The 15,920-nt window shown below is 33.1% G+C and overlaps 2 long non-coding RNA genes across 2 annotated transcripts in view; both read right to left on the reverse strand.

The window, feature by feature from the left end:
- LOC111417541 (uncharacterized) overlaps positions 1 to 15,920 on the reverse strand; it is a 333,066-nt gene that overhangs the window by 182,604 nt on the left and 134,542 nt on the right. The gene's annotated exons all lie outside the window — the stretch shown is intronic.
- Positions 3,940 to 5,269, reverse strand: LOC139430238 (uncharacterized). Its single transcript, XR_011640699.1, has 2 exons — positions 4,612 to 5,269; positions 3,940 to 4,548 (listed from the first exon to the last, which is right to left on the reverse strand). It is a non-coding gene; the product is annotated as an uncharacterized lncRNA (long non-coding RNA).

Raw genomic sequence — 15,920 nt, forward strand, 5'->3', positions numbered from 1 at the left:
ACGTTTGTAGGACTCTAATACCTACTGATAAAGAGCATGTGCTCGAAACTAGTATAGACGAATAAATTATTTAAAAAATATCACTTGAATATATTTTTGATACCCAATACTGATTTTCGTATTTTTAGTGTTCAGAGCTCGTATAACGTTTACGATTTCTGGCTCCTTAAATTGTTTAAAATTCCGCATTCTTGAAGTGGTATTATGATTTCGTCAAGGTTAGTGGATGAGTTCCACTGTGCGGTTCCAATATTAATAAAGAAATCGTTTAGTGTATCTGCATTTAGATTAGAATGATTTATATATCTCGTTTTTTTTGCTTTATGTGTTTCCTCTTTTACTAATCGCCACGCAGCCGATATTTTATTGTCAGACAAATGTATGTATTTTCCATATGCGTTTGTTCATCGTTGTTATATATTCAGATTTCTCTATTTTATAGACGTTTTATAATATTGATCATGCGTTATTTCAATAGTTGCACTTAGCGCATCTAAACGTCTTTTAATTTTCTCAAGCTTTTCTGTTTTCCACTGCAAATGAAAATTATTAGATTTCCTCGTAATTACGATTTCAGGACATGCGGTATTTAAGCATTTCATTTCAAACACTCTTCACCATTTATCTCACTCCAATCAGTTTTATTGTTTATTTTCCTCACTTTTCTAAAAATTTTGTTTTCTGTTTCAGACTTCAAGTCAAACGTAGCTATTTGACTTAAATGAACAGGTACCCATATAAATACGATTTGTTTTCCAGAAAGCAAGATAACATGTAACAATTCTCCAACCATCTGTACCATCGGTTCGTTTCGATACATTGCTTGTAATGATTTAACAGCACTCAACGAGTCTGTAACTATAATGGATGAATAACAGAGCTTGGAAGATGGCATACAACTCCCCAAAGAAGATAGACGCAAAACTCTGTAAGCTCCATGAATAATCACTATCTCCAACCACAAACGCGCAACCAACCCCACTCTCCTTTTTGACATTGATTATATTTCTAAATTCAGCTCTAAGTAATTCCCGTGGTGTACTCTCTTTAGCATAACATGTAAGATTTAATTTGAAAACGGGTTTATTTAACTGCCAAGGAGTAAATTCGATACTGCATAAAGCATCGTAAAGTCTAAAGTTCTTAGCAGTTCTTTGGCCGTTATTACTGCCAGTCTTGTGGCTGTTGATCTGTACACAGGTGGCTGTTGGAAAAATAATATAAAAATTGGGTGCTCAGGTTGTATGCGTTCTTTTATAAAATAATTAAGAATTTGCCACATTACGCCGATTGTGAAGAGGGGCAATACCAGATTCACAATACAAACTATGAACCAGACTATATTACAATGTTGTGTATTACATTAAGCTTTTTGAGTACGGTTATTCTTGCAGAGGAATACACCATACTACCATAATCAATAACAGGTAATATCACATTTTTATACAACATCTTCAGCACTGTAGTATCAGCCCCCCACCTTGTACCAGATAAAACGCGCAATAGATTTAATGATTTTCGACAACGTGAAATTTAAATTCAGGAACAACACCAATACGGATACTTTGTAAATACATAGTGTGGCGTTATTTTCGTTTATCTGGATGATATATTAGTTGCGAGCAAGGATGAAGATGAACATTTAGATTATCTTAAGCAACTATTTAATCGATTAGACCAATATGGTATTAGTCTTAAACTCTCAAAATGTGAGTTTGGAGTTTCACAATTAAATTTTTTAGGTCACACTGTCTCTTCAAAAGGAATTCTTCCTTCAAATGAAAGAATATCGGTTATCAATGATTTCCCAATTCCAAAAACTTTAAGACAATTACAAAGATTTATCGGTATGATAAATTTTTATCATAGGTTCGTTACAAATTTTTCTCAACTACTCAATCCTCTTCATTCTGTATCAACCTCACTTCAAAATCTTAAACCAAAAAATATTTCTTTCTGGCCAAATGAATGTGAAGAAAGTTTTCAAAAGGCAAAATATTCATTAGATGCTTCCAATTATGCCATTGGAGCAACGTTAGAATAATCGAACAACAACATTTCACAACCAATTGCATTTTTCTCAAAAAAACTTTCTCCCAGCCAATTAAAATATTCCACTTATGATCGTGAACTTTTAGCCATCTATTTAGCTATTAAAAATTTTCGCCATTTCTTAGAAGGCTATCAATTTAAAATTTGCACAGATCATAAGCCTTTAACCTTATCTTTTTCCTCTAAATCAGAAAAAAGTCCTAGACAATCTCGCTATCTAAATTTTATAGAGCAGTTCTCAACAGATATTGCTTACATTAAGGGTGAAAACAATATTAATATCAGATTCTTTTGATTTGTACGAACTGAACCTTCAAACTTTGCAACAAGCTCAGTCTGCAGATCAACAACTCCAAGAATTATTTAAAACTAAAAATTGTAATCCTAATTCTAAATTTCGTCTAAAACAAGAAACAGTTCCATTTTCTAATATTCCAATTTGGTGTGAAATTTCTATCAACGTATTTATATTCTAGATAAATTACGTCATTAAAAAATTAATCAATACAAGATATTTTTGGCCTCATATGAATTCCAATATATCTCTTTGGACAAAAGCATGTGTTAAATGTCAAATTGCAAAAATCCAAAGACATGCAAAATCTCCAATTATGAAGATTGATGTTTCTAAAGGCCGTTTTGAACATATCCACATTGATATTGTAGGTCCCCTTCTTCCTTCTGGTGGTTGTTCTTATATTTTAACAATAATTGAAAGATTTACTAGATGGACAACTATTGCTAAAACACTTTACGTTCACTACTTTTCACGTTTTGGAATTCCACACACGATAACACACGATCAAAGCCTGCAATTTGAATCTCAATTATTTAAAGAATTTAATAAGTTTTTTGGTTCGTTTCAAATTCACACTTCAACATACCATCCTCAAAGCAATGGTATTGTCGAAAAATTCCATAGAACTTTAAAAACTGCATTAATTGCTAGAGGGAATACAACTCATTGGAAAGATGAATTATCCTTCTTGGTTTACGTTCAACCATAAAAGAAGATTTAGGTTGTTCATCTGCTGAATTACTTTATGGTCAACCATTGAGACTCCCAGGTGAATTTTTCTTAAGTTCTTGATACTCCTGATCAGTTTACGAAATCATTTTACAAACTTGATTTTGTTATTGTCCAGATAGAAGGCAAAAAATCTTCTCTCTCTGCAAGGGCCATTTAAAATTATTAAAAAACTTTTTGCATTTTTAAAGAAAATCGAGAACAATTCATTAGTGTTGGCAGACTGAAACCTGCTTTTCTTTTAAATAGTTCATACATAGAACAAGTTAAATTTTTAATTAAAAAAGAATTTAAATGAATAGTAATTTTTCTCTGGAGAGGGGAATATTTGTGGCGTTATTTTCGTATAAAAAATATCAAGTTTTCTTGTTATATATATAATCTGTTTTTATTTAAATCAATTGTCAAAGTGTCGTCAAGTTGGTATTGAAAGTAAAAGCGCATGTCGTGACTTTTACTTTAATTGTGTGCCACCACTGTCTATCAAATTTGTTAAGATTGATTCGATTGATTAAAAAACAATTTTCATATAATTTTTTTGCTGCTAAATCTACCATAAAAATGTTAAGAAAGGGTGGAACGGGATGTCAACTGTCTAAACGCGAAAAAAACTCTATAATTAGGTATTGTGAAGAAGTACAGACGGAGACACCAAATACGAATTTAAAATATATATGTGATAAAGCTTCACGTATTTTTGATGTATGTGTATTGCACTTGAGTTTTAAAATTAAATTTATATTCAACATAATTGTATGAGATTCACAGCACGACGGTTTTTAAAATTATTCAAATCTACAAAAAATATCAAACTGTAAAAAAACCAAAAACACAAGGGCGTTGTAAAATGAACTACAAAACGGATAATAATTTATATTTTATTAAAGAAGAGTTAGGAAGACAAATACAAAAATTGCATGAAAAGAAACAGTATTTTAATCTTAATGATTTACTTAATTTTGCAAGAAATGAATGTGATTTTACTAATGGTAGATCAAAATTACATAAAATTATAAAATCTATGGGATATAGATATAAAAAGATTAGCAATAGAAAAGTGTTAATTGAACAACCACATATAGTTTCAAAAAGAATTACATTTTTAAAGACATACTTGCAATACCTAGAATCCGGAGAGTATACTTTTGTTTGTCTTGACGAAACTTGGATTTACGAAAATGGCACCCAAGTTTATCAATGGGTAAATGAAAATGAAAGATTCGGTATTCCGCAAAGAGCAGAAGGCGAAGGAAAAAGATTTACAATCTTGCACGCAGGCACTTCGTCAGGGTTTTTGCCAAATTGCGATCTCTTGCTCAGTGACGTCATAAAAATATGACGTCAATTATTTTTATGGAATGGGTGAAAAATCAATTACTTCCAGCATTAAATAATTTGGGTGCGAAGTGTGCGGTAGTAATGGATAATGCTCCATATCACTCAAAACAAATCGAGAAAGCTCCAAGTTTCTGCACAAAAAAAAATGATATGAAAAAATGGTTAACTGAACATAATATACAGTTTGAACCAACCTTAAATAAAAAATCGTTATGGGAAATAATCCGTTATTACAAGCCTCAAATTGAAAAACCCTTTGAAATTGACAAATTAATAAGAGACCATGGCCATACTGTTCTTCGCCTTCCTCCATACAATTGCCAATATAATCCCATTGAACTATGTTGGGCGTTCTTAAAAACTTATTACAATAAACATGTTCAGTCCAGCTCGGAGAAAAAGATCTGTCGTGTCAAGGAGACTTGGCAAAAAGCTCTTTGTCATTACACTCCGGAGATGTGGGCAAATAGTGTTCGCCACTGTGAAGAACTAATTAAAAAAGATTGGACAACATTAATGGGAAATTCATTAATAACTGATTTACCTCCTGTCATCATCCAACTAGCGGAAGACTCAGATTCTTCCAGTAATTCTGATTTTTAAACAATATTCAAATTTTAATTATAGCACTTAATTATGTTATCTTAATATATTGCTCACGAGTTTTAATTTCAAAACGTAGATATTGGCCAAGTGACGAGAGATTAGTGGCTTCGTCTTTAAAGTGACAATCAGTGACAACTTCGTTTAGAATATACACAACCTTACTTATTATTTAGTGGAAAATATTATAAAGCGTGGTCATAGAACATGGTATCTAGGGTGGTACAGACCGTTTTTTTATAAAAATTTGGCAATGGCAATTAATTTAAATAAAAAACAAATTATATGACAATATATTTTCCGCTTGCCATAAAAAAATGAAAAATAAATAAACAAATATTATTAAGTCGAAACCAGTCTAAACATACAAATTAATCCTGTTACTTTTTCTCGCTGAAAAAGAACCACAAAAGAAATAATATTATTATAAAATAAATAATTACTCACATCCCATAGAGTGATTTTCTTGATGACGATTTCGCCTAGAGAACAGAACAAACTTTGTTTTTTCCACATATACCCTATAATGAATAATATAATCTGTTCCATATTCGCTGGAATAACCCGCAATATCCGTTACTTTTTACGCTATCTTTGAAGGGACTCTTTCGCTTTTCCTGTTTGACCCTAACGGCAATAAGGAAGTATCTTCGTTCCCTGTTCGCGTAATAAAAAACCTCTGCATGACAGTGAGAAGGGCAGTGGTCGTGTAATTTCACTTCCGAAAGTCGTAATGTCCACCATTCCTCCGATTGCGGACACTTTTATCGCCCGGTAGGATTCGTTGGACATCGCTTCCCTTTTTTCTCCCCTTTCCCTTCGCTGTGAATATATCAAAAAGGAAAAAAAAATGCGGAGGCGTATCTCCCCGGGGCCATTATATTAATTACCTCGACTTCTCTCTTCGGGCCAAATGAATTGCACCACGCTAAAATTACATGGCGAGTGAACGAACGACTCGCATGGGGCATCTGCATTTTCTTTAAAAGTGGGGCCCCTGATGGGCGTGAACGCACACGTCCCGTCATTCAGTATTCAGAGATCAATCAGCGAAGACTCATTCGAGCCGAAAAGAGAGCGAAACCAAATCAGTGCAATCACAGTCGTCATCCCTCGAGTTTCTTTTTCATCATCTCTCTTTATCGCTCGTATGATTTACCCTCGATATTTTTTTATAGCAGCGTGCCTTATCTTGCACTGTCTTAATTAAAGCCTTTTGTGAACGGACGTTTTGGAACCCATCATTACTAGAATCCTAAATTCTAAACCCCTCTTTTTATCTCAATTAGCAAAATCAACATAATTCTATTTCTTTTTTGAATAGAACCAAACTTTATTAGTTATTAAACACGATTTTTAGTTGTATTTACGCAAACGTGTACAACAAAATGATATCCCATAGATGGTTAACAAGTAGGGCACAATAGTTTTTGCCGGTTTGCAGTGTGTTGGTGTTCATTGTTCGCCCGTTCTGTTCGTATATGAAAATAATGTCGGCAAAGCGGTCAATTTGAACGCAACATCATGAATGCGATTGTGATCGTACGCGGTATTCGTCGACGAGAGAGGATGGTACGACTACGAATATACGATGATGATGGCATGGCATGGTGAATGAATGGGATGTGCGCATTGTGGGCCACTTAACGCCCAAAGACTTGTGTGTTACAAATATCAACCGGGCAATTGTGCACTCGTCAAGAGGGCATATCATACCTACTCTAATCCCATTGTACTCCTTAAACGGCATTGTGTGCTCTACGACGAGACGGCCTAATTATAGAAAATGTGACCGCTATAAATAACAGGATAAATGAGGCGATGCTCCGGGAGCGAATAAGGAGTGGACGGGATGCTAAGATTTTGTAATTGGCGTGGAAATCAAAACTAAATCGACCAGAATTTAAATAAAACAATTATGAAAAATAATGATTACTTAATAATTTAGTTCAAAAAAAGGAAAGAAAAAAATATAACCAAAGAGACGATACTACTGTTCCCTTTGTCACCACGCACCGCCTCCGTTTTTCATTGTATACGATTATACCTCCATTCGTAACAGTCACAATTAAAATATAATAAAGCACATAAAGAGGAAATCCCTAGATTTGGTTTTTATCCAATTGACAGGGGGCCACTTAAGCTCAACAATAGATGAAACTACTTTACGATTTATTACATTTTTACCTCCACCATCATATCTATACATTTTTTTTTTGTTAACAATACGACTAATTTGGTAAATTCGACTTTTATATAAATTCATCGAAGGAATAAAAAATAAATTAGTGGTTCTTTCTTTGAATCGACTTTATCAATAAACGAGAATCGTTAGAAACATAATTTGTCATACGCTCAATAAATCTACGGTTATCTGCGAGATTTGTCGGGGTACCGGAAGTGTGCTAATAATAATTTTCCGCTCTCGTTGGAGTTTATCAGCGGGTGGGAATATTGGCATCCGGGTTCGTAAAGATTTTCGCTCCATTATTACATCCACCTTCAAGATTAGTTAGGATTAAGAATTCTACGAGGGTAAATTATTACTTCAAAGAAAATTATTCTTTAAGTTTTAAGTATGAAATAATAACTTCTTAACATATTATATGTGCACCCAAATATGATATGTATGTATTTTTGAGTTTGCAAATTAAATTACTCCTAGGTCTAAGAACACTTTACAAAGCAAGTTTTATCCCAAAGTTTACAAAAAGCTTTCATGATCAAGAACTATATCAAAAAGTTTAATTCTACAGGAATTATTTCTTGGCATAGGAAAAATGTTAAATAAATCTAATGAAAATCAAGTTACAAAAGAAATGATTGACCAAGAAAATGTAAAAGATAAAATTATGGCTTTATATGAAACAAGTTACATTTAGTACAAAAACCTGACTTTGCACTCGTAATAACTGTTTGCAAAGATAAATGTATTTTTCTGGTATTCATCGAGTTTCAAGAACAGTTTTTATTAAATCATTAATATAAACTCTCAACCATAAAATAACATTTTGATTGGTTCTGGTATAATCTTTCTGTTAATTCAGCACGGAAATAAAGAAGTTTTACCACTCATTTATATCAAGTACTATGAAAAAAATGTTATGCATTTGCAATTTGTTTCAATTTTGATAAAATATAATATATCAGATATATCTTTTAAATTAGGTTGTAATAATGGAGACCGCATAAACAGCTATAAATGCTTTAGAATGCTTTATTGATTTATTGCAGCTGTAATTTGAGTTCTTAAACTAGTTTTAATGTTAGTCATGAAGGAAAATGTTGACTAACAAAAGTAAGTACTGCCAAAGCAGGATAGTAAAGGACATGCATGGATATTCAACAGCATGTTTCCATATTTCTATAGGATCTTTTAGTGTCAAAAAAGGATTTCAGGATATTATCTTCCCCTAACTCAAACAACTCCATGTGGTTCAAATACTAGTTTCATAGCAGGAGTATGTTCGTCAATAACTGATAATCTTTCAGTATATTCATCTATTAAAGAATCCAGAACAGCTAACAACACTTCAGAATCCAGAACAGTTCAACACTTTTGCTAGCTAGGATTGTTTTCTGATGATAAATTGCCATAAATTTCATTAAATCCCATTCTTTTGAAATAGAAAAATAGCAGGAGTGATGCGTAACCATTTTTTCAGATATCAAAAATTAATCGTTGTTTGTAATAAAATATCTGAAACAATTGGTTGCCATGGTTACGCATCGCTACTGCAATTTTTCTATTTTAATTGAATCGGAATTTTGCATTACCTTTGGGAAACACTATACTAAGCCAATCAAGGCACCAAATTATTGCATTGTCAGCAGCAAAACAATATTACTGTGCCAACAAGCAAAGATGTCTAACGGTCATCTAATATCTCACTCTATCTGTAAAATCGAAAATTTACCTTAATTATCAACGGTACTATTTGATTATTGAAGTTGAACAATAAATTAATATGATTGGTACTCCTCATTTAAGAAAATATGTCTGGCCCAGTACATATTCTGAGGGTTTAGAACAACCTTTCGGATTTTCTTCTACAACAACCTACTCATGAAGCAACCTTAACATAACCACCATCCTCAATATGGATCGAGATAAAAATCGTCATACCCAAATTGGCTATCTAGAGATCCCATAGGTGTGAATGAAATAAAATAATGACAACAGTGAAACTTTTAAGGTCAAAATCTGATTAAGCTTTTGTCATCTAAGTCATGCCAAGACCAACACGCGTACCACGATGTCTCTATTGTGTGACACATTGGAGCAGAAGACACGACAAAAGTCGGTCTATTCAGACATTGCTTAGAAACCTTCCAAATCAGCAATAACAGCGCAAGACAGATGCTAGACAGATAATAGATAATCTTGTTTTGATTGTATGAATAGTGGAACGTATTCCGGGATGAGACAAGTTATGAATTTTGTCAAAAATTGCTTGTCTGAACTGTTGCGGAATATAAATTCTTAGAGATGATGAAGAAATTTCACACCACAGTTTGATATTAAATTGTGATGTTGTTTGAGATTTTGAAGGATTGTTGGAAAATTGTTTATTTAGTAAGTTTGACAATTCTGTGTCAGCAAATTGAGCGCTGCTAAGTGCTAGAAAATTTGGATAAGATGAATTTAGAGATCCGATGTTTGTTCTGGATAGAGTATCTGCAACAACATTTGAATTTCCTCTGATGTATTTGATATCTGAAGTAAATTGTGCAATATAACTCAGATATCGGGTTTGACGAGGACTTTTGTCTGTGGACGAAAAGATCGATGTGACAATGGGTTTGTGATCTGTATATACCGTAAATTGATTTCCATGTAAGGAATGTTTGAAAAATTTAATAGCAGAGTACAGTTCTCTATCAAAAGTTGTATATTTGGTTTGGCATGAAGTAAATTTTTTGGAAAAGAATGCTAATGGTTGAGATTTTCCATTTATGGTTTGTGTTAAAACCAGGAAATCTGGTAGTTTGAGTTGTTGATTGGCTCGTTCGAGTTTCAGGCCTATTGGTGAGCTTCAGTTTGGGATCGTTGATTGGTGAACTTCACGCAAAATGGATTTTGTTTGATTTGGGTTGGCTTGTGTCCAATTGAAAAATTCTTGAAAAACAATTCTCAACGTTTCAGTGTTTCTGTCGGGAAGTCTCTCATGAAGTCACTCAAGTCACTCATGAAGCAACCTTAATGTTGCCACCATCCTCAATAGTGATGGAGCTAAAAATCACTTTAACACTTCATTAACACCTATGGTACCTATAGATAGTCAATGTAAGCTATATGAGCAACGGTGAAACTTTTATAGTCAAAATCTGATCACTTTTTATGTCATCTAAGTCATGCCCAAGACCTGCACGCGTACCACGATGCGTCTATTGTGTGGCACATTGCAGTAAAACAAACGACAAGACTAATCTTGAAAAAAATTGATGAGTCATTGGTTCAAAAAATTCACATGCTTCGATTATTATTCCTTATTGCGCTGTTGAACTCATCTCCTCGGACTTATGTGTTATCTCCACATATCCCTCCCTAACCAACCTAACCGAAAGACACCTATAAGAAATCAAAAGCTGCATACGAATCCAATTATCTAATCTTTATAGTGACAATAACTCATTGATTTCGGTAGATACAACATCTTGCAATCAAATTGTGCATAAACATATCACACTTTAAATTTTTAGTCATCTTTTGCAGGCCAAATAACCACGTATCAATTTTTGCCATGTTGTATTTTACGTCTGATATCTCATGATTAAAGAGTTTTAGAAAATAAAGAGAGAAGGAGATAGTATCTCAAGAAATCATTTAGTCCTTATAATGCCATGGGGTCACTAGAGACCACAAGCATATTGTGAAAATATATGGTACTAAATGTCTGGTGTTATAAGGGTTAAGGGTGTATTCTAAAGGCGTGGAAAAGAAGGTAAGCACAAAGTCTAAATTTGGTGATGGAGAATGAGAGACTAGAAACAAGCAATTAAATGTCAGATATCTTGATAGACACTGAGCTGTGAGAGAGAATAAGAGAATTGGGGTTAAAGCATTTGGTAATAGGATTCAGCTACCACTATTTACAAGTTTTCTTTTGAATATCTCAATGCTTTTTCAAAAGATGCACGGCTTAACGCAAAAATTTTTAGTTCTATTAACACCGGCTGTGAAAGCCTTCTATTTTATAAGTAGGTTTCAAATTTTGAAAAATCCATACCAACCGATGTGAACATAAGTGTCAAAAGTATTGGCGCATCATGTGTTCTGCACATTAGGTCTTGTCTGATAAGTACCATTATTTGCCAAAAAGTTATGTTAATAAAGAAGATATGATTGTGCTACCAACTTTAAAAACTATTAGAGATTGAATGATTTTGATTTTTAATTATTTTTTAATATGAAGTATCTATCAATGATCTTAAGCTATTTTGCATGATTTTGTATACATACTATGATTGATAGTGTTAAGGTTATATTGAGTTTTTCTTTGATATAGAATAATTTTGAGGTTGGTGTAAAACTTTGTAATAAAGATAAGAAATTTTTTGTCATCCCCCTAAAAAAAAAAGTTTAGTGAGGTAGAAATAAAAAATTGGTGGAAAATCCTCGATAAAGTATAGAAAAACGTATCGACGACAACTTATCAATTCCGTTGAAAGTAATGAATCGTAAAATCACCGTTTAGCGGAGTGCTGCGGAAACCCGTAAATAATATAAAAGTCACGACGCCGGCGTCATTATAGGAAACTGCTTTGCATAAAGATCCCGGACGATAGCGGCCAATAAAATAGCTCCCGAAGCTCGACAACGCGACGACGAGAAAGCACAGAAGGAGAGGGCCCACTTCGAAATTCAGTTTATTTTCAAGCGAAATTAGTATTGATTTATGACGGTCGTGAACCGTATTTGCAACCAGTTGAGCTTCTCTCGGGCTTTGTTTGAATTATTAGTTTTGCAGTTCGAGTGCTTCCGCCACTTTCCGCGAATTATTTCCTCACCACCCTCTTATACGCGAAAATATCACTGTCATTGGTGTTTTCCCTTTCAAGTACAACCTCGAATCGTTTAAAAATCACAAAAAAAGCTTTCTATTTAGATAAAATGATTTATTAATAATTAATGTTTTTAGGATAAATTTTTTTTTTGGCGATGAAAAAAAGGACCGTTACGGTCGAGAGTTCAAAGGGAACGGTCATCAAATCGACGAGTAAAATACTCCCGCTACCACCTCTATAAATGGACAAAGGAGAGAACGTTTACCTAAGCAAAGGGCAATAAAATTCGTGAAATTAAATTTTTACGTTCGACATAAATCAGGTTTATTGTTAATTTTACGAGACTTAGATTCGTTTCAACGGTATAAAAACGTATTGAACATAAATGTCATAAGGGACATATTAGGGTTTTCGCCAGCACTATAAACCAAACCATCTTTTAATCGTCACTAAAGGTGTTCGATCTTTTTTCCCTTCATTTTTTAATCAACTCAAAGAAATAAAAATAAACGAGATGAATTTAATAAAAAAAAAATTGGTTAATATTTTTTTTGTTATCATCCCCAAAACGATTGACACGATGAGGGTGGCCCCAAAAAAAAAAGTATATAAGTCGTCTAATGAAAAATATCAACACATCCCTTTTAGACAAAGTGCCCCGCATAAAAATGTTTGCGGTTGGAAATGGGGTGGTGTTTCGCAGACAAATCTCGACTCTGGTAAGGTGGAGTCCTGTTTTATTAAAGCGATTCAACCCTGATTTATAGGACTGAAAATGAAAATCGCATTCCTCGGTCGCATTGCTACCATACCGAAAGAACTCTAAGCCGAAAACCACCATCCCTTTTTTTTATCAACCGAAATGATTCGTGAAAGAATGCATAAGTTAAAAAAACTATTCTATGAATCTTTAAAAAAATATATAAGGAACAATATTTTAATATCATACATAGATTTGTTGTAAGAAGACAAAAACCACGCTAAATCTTGTTGTGTATTAACTTGATTAACATACAGCGATCGATGAGCTAAGTAAGATTATTAAGGCATTAAATGATTACGTATGAAAACCTTAAGTAAGATACTCATTATATTCAGTTGAGCAAATCACTATACTTTTTTTTAAATCATGCAGTTAATCTTGTTTAGCCACGTTGAGTTTTGCTCTATACTTGATTTTTATCAGCAACCACCTAAAACTCAGCTTCGTGTAAATACGACTTTGAAAAAAGTTAACAGGTATTCAGCTTTCTAAATATGTTGCATAAATATGCCAATTTTACTAAAATATCTGCATCTATCATCCATAATATTCTGCATCTTTGTATCCTTCTTCCTTAAAAAAATAAAACCTTACTACGTGAGAGCCATCATACACTGCTACAGCAAAACTAAGACGAGTATTTGGCTCCCATATTGCTATTTTAACACTTGATTTGGTACAGAACTCAGATGCTTTGTCGCAAAAGCTTCTTTATGAATAATGCAATAAGATTGCATATGATGAGCTGCTTTGAATAAACGTCTGTAATCTTTCAGTGCAACCAAACATGGAGTGAGTTCCATTAGTATAGACACTAACGCAATTAAGTCAATTCAAATTATTTTTAGATACAGGTTCTGAGCTTTTCCTTCTACCTATAAACAGTCCATAGCATATCAAATGAGCATTCTTATCATTATCGGTAGTTTCATCTAATTGCAGCCCAAATTCCAGCTGACTTAATTTTTCCCATTAATTGATTGTTGATATATTTCGCCGTCTGTTGCATTCTTTGACTATTTGTGTTATAGGACATAGACACTTTGAAATCATGATACAGCCATGTCTACAGCAGTCTGCAGAATAAGTTTTGCTGCGAATGGCTCCATCAGGATTGCTTACTTTCTCGGCTCTGTAAGTCACCTTGTATAATCTAGCAAAGCATTGTTTGCTGTTTGGCAGTTTTGTAATAGTTATTTATATTACAAGTGGGTTAGAAACATAATTAGAGAGTTGTAATCACACGAGTACTGTAATTATGCTCTAGCCCACGTGTGATATACAGCATTTTCTACGACTGCTAAAAATTACTAAAAAATCAATTTTTTTTAGAAAAGTCTATTTGACATTTATAAAAATATTTTGAAATGATTGTTGACAATTTTGAATTGTCAGTTTCAACAACATGTTTACTCATCTAGAATAAGTGTTTTGAAATGTAAAAACATAACAATTAATGTTTATAATAAATAGTATTGTTTCTCTGTAAGTAGATAGCACTTTTTCTTTTGTACTGTTGCTCGTTTCAATAAATTAAGTCTGTTCTGATTAGGCTAAAAATGCGTTACGTAATGAAACCAATGCGGTAATGAACTTCATTACGTAACTCAAATCACCTCAAATGAGTGCGGTAATGATGACTTATCCAAGCAGTCGTAGATAAAAGTTTTTTTTTATTGATGCAGATTTTTTAATGTTCTGGAAAACATTTACGCGATTTGCCAATCATGCTGTGGTAATTAACTTCTAAAAACTTCTAATATACTTTCCGCTAGGTCTTCTAGCACATTTTAAATATGCCGAACCTAATTTTATGCAGGGCCAAATAAAACAACAAATCCAAAAAAGTCTAGATATTTTTAGTTTCTCATGTAATTTTTTGTATAGTTAGAATTAGGCCAAATATAAACTCCTTTTAGTTTAAATATCCAAGTTTCTTATTGACATTCTAGAACTTAGAGTAAGACTTGTTGTTGAATCAAATAACCAACATCAAAAACAGTGAACGAGATTGATTATGGGTTTTAGAGCAATTTTAAATTTGAACTTTGAACATTCTAGAAGTAAGCACAAAACACCACACAAGATGTTTGTTTCAGCTATCAACTGTGAAATCATAAATTTAATATTTTAAGAAAGCTCAAGATCCAAAATTCAAAGACTATATTTCAAAATTTAGCTTTGAGTGTAATTAGTTCAATGTTTGTTCTTTTAAGATATTTTGATCAATCTCAACAAAATGTCGATGATATCATAAAGTGAATTAACATCAAACTAAAGGACATCCTATTCCATTTTCCCATATTTGAGATCTTTTTGAAAAAGTTTTAGTAAATAACAACACTTCAATCTTCCAGCAGACTACCAAGCATGATGTTTACCATATCGCAGCAGAATAAGTTCTGTTGTGATGGTTCCTTCTTACACTTCGCGACTCTGTTAATCACCTTGTTAGATCTAGTAAAGCATTGTTTGGTATTGGTGCAGTTTTAAAAAAAAGTGTTTTTTTGTTGACTTAGGTCTTTCAACTGTCTGGCAAACATTATCACGATTTAATGCCTATCGTGCTGTGGTGATTAGTGTCTTAAACCTGCTAAATATAGCCGCACGGCTAAACCCGAAACTTTCTAGTTCTAGGTCTAGTGTTAGTTCTAGTTTTACACTAGCACTATCACTAGAACTATCATAGAACCTAGAACTAGAATTATTTGGGTTTAGCCGCACGTCTCTAGAGACGGCTAAACCCGAATGATTCTAGTTCTATGTATAGTGTTAGTTCTAGTTTTACACTAGCACTGTTACTATATAGAACTAACACTATACCTAAAACAAGAATTATTTGGGTTTAGCCGCACGTCTCTAAAGACGACTAGGTATCAACTCTGAGATCAAAAATCTATTATTTTAAGAAAACGCAGGATCCAAAATTTAAAAATTGTATTTCAAAACTCAAATTTTGAGTTTCATTAATTCAATGTTTGTTCTTTTAAGATCCATTTCTACAAAATGTCGATGACATCATAAAATGAATTGTGAACATCACACTACAGATTCCTACTTCTTTTTCTCAAGTTTAAGACCTTTTTGAAAAAGTTTTTAGTAAGTAACAACATCTGATTCCGTGCAGGA

This window comes from Onthophagus taurus, chromosome 6 (genome assembly GCF_036711975.1).
Source record: "Onthophagus taurus isolate NC chromosome 6, IU_Otau_3.0, whole genome shotgun sequence".
NCBI lineage: Eukaryota > Metazoa > Arthropoda > Insecta > Coleoptera > Scarabaeidae > Onthophagus > Onthophagus taurus.